This window comes from Coffea arabica, chromosome 5e, assembly GCF_036785885.1.
Source record: "Coffea arabica cultivar ET-39 chromosome 5e, Coffea Arabica ET-39 HiFi, whole genome shotgun sequence".
NCBI lineage: Eukaryota > Viridiplantae > Streptophyta > Magnoliopsida > Gentianales > Rubiaceae > Coffea > Coffea arabica.
In genome coordinates, this window is record NC_092318.1 from 2,201,528 (window position 1) to 2,209,187 (window position 7,660).

A 7,660-nucleotide genomic window follows, 5' to 3' on the forward strand; every position below is an offset into this window, starting at 1 on the left:
TGTGGTTCGATGCAGTTGGGATCAGCCAGCTTTAGGCTACGGTATGGCGAGGTTTGTCATAAAATTGAAGAGACTTAAGTAGGTTTTGTGTGAATGGAATAAGGTGTCCTTTAGGAACATTTTTGATAACATAGCTAAAGCTCAAGAAGAAGTTAAACAAAAGGAATTACAACTAGAAGAAGAGGAAATAGAAGCAATGCATCTGCAATGGAGTCAGGCAAATGCTGCTCTGCTAAAGCATTTGGCGGCCAAAGAAGTTTCTTGGAAATAGAAAGCCAGAGTAAGGTGGTTAAAAGATGCTGATTCGAACACAAGATATTTTCACTCTGCACTTTTAGATAAGTGAGTTTGGCTTTCTATGTAGAAAATTAAAAGCTTGGAGGAGGTCTACATTGAGGGAGATGACAACATTGGTGCATCGGCTGTGGATTTCTTCAAGTCCTTGTTAGCAGATTCTTCATTGTTAAACAGACAGGCAACCTTGGAGCTATGAAACAATGTTCCTACCCTTGTAACACCTCTACAGAACGACCAACTGATAGAGGAAGTCACTCTAGAGGAAGTTGAAAGGGCAGTGTTTGAATTGGATGGGCAAAGTGTAGCTGACAGCGATGGATTTGCAGGTTGCTTTTATACTCATTGTTGGGAGATCATTGCAGAAGATGTCTTCTGAGCTGTTCGAGAATTCATGTGTGGAGGAGTAAATTCTTAAGTTGTGATGAAAAAATAAAGTTATTCTACAAGAGGTGTAATTTTTGAAGTTAATTCCAAAAGTGTGATCTTCGCATTTGTGAAATGCGAGTTCAGATACTTCGCATTTCACAAATGCGAGGTCAGTCTTTTACGAAAAAAAGAAAAATAAGCTCGCATTCTACTCAGTCTGAGCACAAAGCCAGAGCTCCCAATCGCCATTCAAATCTGTCTCACTCTCTCCATCCAGCTCACTCCTCACTCTCTCCTCTTTTGTTGAGCTTCCATCTTTCTCGTCAGGCGAAATCTTGGTCACAGCTTGGTCGTCGGAATCTCGCGGCCTTCTCGTCGGAAGCTCTTCTCTTTTGTAGAGCTGTAGCCGTTCTCATCAGGCGAAATCTGGGCACAGCTTTCTCGTCGGAAGCGTCGGAAGATCTCGGCCATTGTAGAGCTTGGACCCTTCTTCGGAACCCATCTCTGCTAGGCAGTTGCGCCTCTCTCCCCCCTCCCAATTTGCCACTTTTACAACCACAACAGGACTCCCCAACCAATTTTGTGTCCCATTTGCACTGCACATTTTCTTTTCACTTGGCAAATGGCTTTCAAATTCGTGACTGTGCTCTGTTACTTAGAAACAGCATAAGGGTATGAAATTTTTTTTTCTGATTTTCTTTTATTTTTCTGGGGTTTTTCTTTTCTGAATTGAATTGGCTTTTCTGATTTGGCAATTTATTGGGTGTTGTTGTTGTTTTGGCTTGTTGTATTTGCTTTTCTGATTTGGCAATTTTTCGGTTTGTCTCTTATTCGTGGCCGTTGGTGTAATTTGTTGATGCATTTGGTCTCCTGTTTGAGGACTGTTGCGGCTGCATCCACATACTTTTTCTTTTATTTTGATTAATTTTGCTGGAGGTTAGCAGTTAGCTATTGCTTTCATGTGGAGGCAGCATGGGATTAATGTGGATCAATATTGTACTGCAGAAACATGAAAGAGAAAAAAAGGAAAAGCAGCAATCAATATTGCATTGTAGAAACATGAAAGAGAAAAAAAAGAAAAAGCAGCAATCTAAGAACCATAGCTAGTTAATGCCAAGTTCTAAGTAGCTAGCTAGCCTACCAAAAAAATAAAATCTTTAAGAAGCCATGCCGAAGCTGCAAAGAAACTTTGTCCTGGCTTTCTTAGTTTTTAGTCTAAAACACCCTGCCTCAAAGATATTAGTTGTCGCATGTGGTGATTGCAGTATATGTTAGGACTGTTGATATGTGTAAATTGCTTAATTGGTTTATAGGTTTGGACTTAGTTAAAGTTTTCCTTAAGCATTTGGTCTGATAGGCTTCATGAAGTTGCCCAGTTCTTTTTACAGAAATGGAGCAGAGGATCTGCCTAATTGCTGGGCTATCATGCTATTACAATGTCTACACATTTGACTGCTATGTGTTTTATCATAGTCTACGGTATTTGAGTAACTTCTGGTATAATTTCTACTTTTACTGCTACTAGGGACATCTGTACTTGGAAGTACTGGCACCCTCATGCTATCCATGCTAACTTTAGGATCCATCACACTTTCCTGCAAACTCTGATATGTATGTATTAAATGGTAAAAAGGATTCTCTTAAACATGTTCAGGGCTGGGGCTGGAATTCAACTGCATGAACCATGGAAATCAATGCATCTGCTCTTGTTGAATGTGAGTGGGTTATGATATTAAACAACAATGTTCGAGATCATCTCATGCTGGTCTGATAGAGGTATTATTTCATTCTGGAGTAGTTCTACTTGTTTCTCATTTTCATTGACTCAGATGTTGCAATTATTGGTTTTTTTGTGGAGTATGGCTAATTTTGAAAATGGTAGTTCTACTTGTACCATAGTCTTGTGCTACTAATTTTAATTTATTTTTCCAGTTGCAGAGGATGGACACTCGCTTGGCACGTATCGAGGATCATTTAAGCATTACTCCACCTCAGGGTGGAGCTGCAGATGAAGATGACGATTGAAGCTGCACCATTACGATCACTATATTATTTGTGCATGGATTTGCTTGCATTTTGTTCTTAATCTGTGGAATGTTGGATGTTTAACTTGATTTTACTTTTTCTGTTTTTTAATTTACTAAAGACTTGTGCTTTTGCAGTGGTTTGTGATTATTGGCTGACAAGTTGTTGGAAATATTGCTTGGATTAAATGTTGTCTATTTTGGGTTTGCTAACAGGGAGTTTAGTCCACTTTTAAGAGGAGACTCTATCAAAATTTTTTCAAAAAAAATTTATATATATATATTTAATCATAATAAATTACAATAAACAAATAAAATGTTTTTCAAATATCCTAGTGAAATAAATATATGTGGTTTGGGAATTTTTTTCTCATTTAATTTGAAAATGATTATTATGTGATTATAATTTTTATATTTATAGGAAAGTATATCTTTTAATCTATAAGATACATTTATATTTATACATTTATATTAATTATACATTTATAAATATATTTATATTATGTATTATATGTAATATAATATATTTATACATTTACATATTCTTCTATAAATATATAAATATATTTATTTATAAATATTCATAAATGTATTATAAATATAAAAATTATAAATTATAGAAATACGCAAAAATATGTTTTAGAAATACGTGAACAAAATAATCCAAAAAACATCTACAGCAAATTTTTTTATATAGTTTTTCAAAAACAACCCCAAAAACAATTAATCCAAACGGACTTGTATTTGAAAAACAAAATGCTACAGTGCTATTTTTTGAAAAACAACCCCGAAAATAGTTAATCCAACGGGGGCCAATGTCATTTAAGAAATTTAACTTTTCCAATATATAATAGCAAATTTGAGAAATTGATTAATCAATTATTAGTAGTATCAATAACAAAAAAATAAAATACTATTCTTGTTCATTCTTATTTTTAATTTCACTGCAAATAATAATTGCTAACTTTTCTTTTTTATGTGGTATATAATATGTTACTTTTAATATAAGGAATTAAGTAGCTACGAATTCTCAATTAGTTTATAGATACTTAAATTATTGAATTACTAGATTAATACACTTTACAAAAATTGTTGACTTACTACATTAATACACTTTACAACATCAGCTACATATATTTTTTAATAACAAAGAGTTTATGATAAATTATTAAGAATGAATTTAACAAATAAACAAATTAAAAAAGTAATTTAAAAAATATTGAAATTTTTTGATGCAATTTTCTAGGAATTCGTATTTATCGGATGCAAGATACAGTCCAACCAAAAAGCTTGCTAGTTTGGTTACGATTTATTGCCCCAAATTATTATCAACTATTGATGTCAATATTAAGGGATCTTTTTTTTCCCAGTTGTGATGAATTTAGAGCCTTAAGTAGTAAAATTTGTAGAAATTTGCATTGCAAATTGTAAATCATTTTATAATTTGCAGTGAAATAATAAAGCAAGGGAAAATGGCATTACAATTGAAGCAAAAACAAAAATTTTTTAGGCAAAATCTAGAAGCCAATGTTGGAAAGAACCTTAAGATGGTACATAGTGAATACTTGTTCACTAGTTTTATCACTCGCATGATGAAGCACGCACGGCTTGTTACTTATGATTATTGTTTGAGCAATAATCATAAGTGTAAAATTGCAGCTTGCTCGCTCACTGGACAAGGAAGCTTCTTTGGTCATTGCTGGGCGGTTACTTACCTCGCATTTATGAAATGCGAGGTCTGCTTTTGTTTTTTTTTTTTTTTTTGTTTTTAATTTCGGTGGTAGAATAATTTAGGGAGACTTCACATTTAGCAAATGCGAGCTCAAAAAACTCGCATTTGCTGAATGCGAAGACCTCAAAAACAGACAACCATACACAAAATACTCCCTTTGTAGAATTTTTTTAAAAATCATCATAATTTTAGAAATTTCTCTGTGTGGAGTTCCACTACCTAAGGGTATTGCAAATACTCTGGTGGTATTAATTCCAAAGAAGGAGGTGCCTACGACATTTGCAGACTTCAGGCCAATTAGTCTTTGTACCTTTATCAATAAGGTCTTCACTAAAATTCTTAGTAATTGAATTAAAATCGTTCTTCCCACTCTCATCTCACTAGAACAATTCAATTTTGTCAGTGGAAGAGAGATCTCAGATAGTATCTTACTTGCACAGGAGATGGTTAACTCAATTGATAAAAAGGTCAGGGGGCACAATGTAATACTCAAGGTTGATATGATAAAGGCATTTGATCGTGTCTCATGGCGTTTTTTGTCCCAATTGTTGGGCTATTTTGGCTTCCATCCTTATTTTTTCTCTCTGGTTATGAATAGCCTCTCTTCCACCTGGTTTTCAATCCTTGTCAACAGGAAGCCATATGGATTTTTCCAAACAAGTCATTGAAACAAAGGGATCACCTTTCTCCTTTTCTTTTTATATGGTGTTAGAGGCGCTTAGTAGAGGCTTGAAGAGCTTAATCTTGATGGGAACGGTGCAACCATATGCTCTTGGCTGTGGCTGCATGCCAGTGTCACACGTAGCATTTACGGATGATGTTGTAATTTTTTCAAGAGGAGACCGTCGTTCGGTTAGCTAGGAAACGACTAATGGCTCGGTAGACGGGGTTTCAGTAGATGGATCTCCCCTTTGTTGATTAGGAGCAAGCTTTTCAAAGGTAAAGGTAAGAAAGAACACTTTCAGCAGTTAGTTGAGAAGATGAGACAAAAGTTGGCGGGCTGGAAGAACAAGTTGCGGTCAGCTGGTGGCCAGATAATTTTAATCAAAAATGTTCTGACTGCTATACCATTATATGCTTTTACAGTTTTACAGCCACCTAAGAGTGTGTTGGGCTAGTTGGAGAGGATTATGTCCTCTTTTTTCTGGGGGGAAGCAGATGGACTGGATAAAAGACATCGGATTAAATGGAGAAATCTGTGCAAGCCAACACAGGAAAATGGTTTGGGGTTGTGCCAACTGGAAGACAGTGTGAACGCTTTTGGGTGCAAACTATGGTGGAAGTTGCGGTCTACTGAAACTTTATTAGCTCGGTTCATTCACTCTAAATATGCTATTGCTGAGAAGGTTTGTCACAGGTCCGAGGTTTGGTGGAAGAAAACTTGCAAGTATTAATAAGGGATGGTAGCTCCTCATTCTGGTACGATAATTGGTTTGGCTCCGGTCCTCTTGCTAGCCAAAAGGTTCAAGTGCCATTGCCAAATGTTCGTGTTCGAGATTTGTTGCAAGATAACGACTGGAACTTAGGCCAAGTAGAGTTGGTTCTCACACATGAAGAAAAAAATGCAGAATTTACGGTCTCATACGTAGCTCTCCCAGGGTAAGAATCTGATGGTCTAGTGTCCATCTGCAAATGGTACGTTTTAGGTATCCTTAGCAATGGAAATGCTTCAGCAACCTTCAAGCTCAATGATATGCAGGAGGATGAGCAGGCGAATGCCATCAAAGGTATCGGTCTTTATGTAGAGACTGATTAATTTCATCCTGCCATTTCCAGATATCCTACAACAATTTGGTTTTAATCTCCCCTCGAAGTTTGCATTCTGTGATAATTAGGACAATTTCGCCCACTGCTTACTTGGATGTCAACTGGCAGTGCAGGTGTGGAAGAGAATAGAGTAGAAATTGGGTATGAAAGTACCACCATCAAAGGATATTATGCTTCATTTGCAGAATTGGTGGATGCACTCTTCGGGGAGGTCAACAATGGCTGAGCTGACGCAGATAGTCCCCTTATTAATCTACTGGGAGCTGTGGAAAGCAAGGAACAAAGCCATTTTTTATGATTATAAAATGATAGTTGGTCAAGTCTTTCATCATGTGCTTGAGTTGTTACATTTTATTTCCTTGGCTCACCTCTTTGTCTTGGAAAATTGCAGTGGAAAGGGTCTTCAGCAGCTGGGGTTGTAGCTTTCCTTCACAGTTTCTAAACCCAAAAATGCTTAACTCTAGTTTGGTCCTTGCCATCACACCCTCATGCAAAACTAAATATAGACGGCTCGTTGCTAGGGAGTCTGGGAGACTTGAGGGAGATAATATCACTCGTTGGCGTCCCTCCCCGTGTGCAAGGAATAACAGTACTATAAAAATTATACTATTCAAACTATGAATCTAAGCAATTAATGAATAAAGTAGATTATACTCATTGATAATAAGTACATTAAATAAAATATTCTTAGAGAAATTAAAATTTAATTAATTTTTAATTGAAAAGTGGGTCCTAGGTTGGGCTCAGGAATGAGCTAATAAACGAGCTCCTTAGTAGCAAACATCATTGGTTCGATGTTTCGGGTGAAACCAATTCACTAATAAAAAGCATTTTCTAAGTGAAGATCTGCACGAATTGAAGTGAGACTATATTTTAAAATGAATGAAAAACAGACTATTAAAATGGGACGAATAGATTACTTTGTATTGATATTAATAAATGAATGGTGTAATAAAAGATTCCATGAATTTTGTTCCAAATTTATAAATTTTGTTCCACATATTTCTATTTATATTAAAAGAAAAATAAAATGGCCTCTTGATTAGACCTTGACATAATTGATATGTACTAACTGACGTAAACAATTGCTATAATAACAAAACTCTGTTAGAATATTAAACAGAGTTAGTTATAGTGAGTTATAATTTGTTTAAAAGGTTGTACACTATTCAAGCTCTCCCTTATCAATAGCCATTCCGCATTTGTTCTTGGCCATTCTTAATACCTTTTTTTTCAAAAAAAAAAAAAATTTATGGAGGAGGAGAGCGGGATAGTAAAACGTCTCTGCAACTGTGTTTTAAAACTTGTACTAAATAGTCCAGTCTGACTAGTTGAACCAAAAACTAGCTAGGCTTCCTATTCGTGTCTCTTTTAAAAATTGCACCTCAAAAACTCTGTAAATCCCAATTTTACTAATCTTGTCATTTTTTCTATATTTTTTTCATTACTAATTTCTTTTTTTTTCTTGTATTTT

At 35.4% G+C, this 7,660-nt stretch overlaps 1 long non-coding RNA gene across 1 annotated transcript; it reads left to right on the top strand.

Annotated features, from left to right (window-relative positions):
- The first annotated feature begins 735 nt into the window (after positions 1-735).
- Positions 736-2,876, top strand: LOC140006420 (uncharacterized). Its single transcript, XR_011814028.1, has 3 exons — positions 736-1,335; positions 2,318-2,439; positions 2,596-2,876. It is a non-coding gene; the product is annotated as an uncharacterized lncRNA (long non-coding RNA).
- Positions 2,877-7,660: the final 4,784 nt, after the last annotated feature.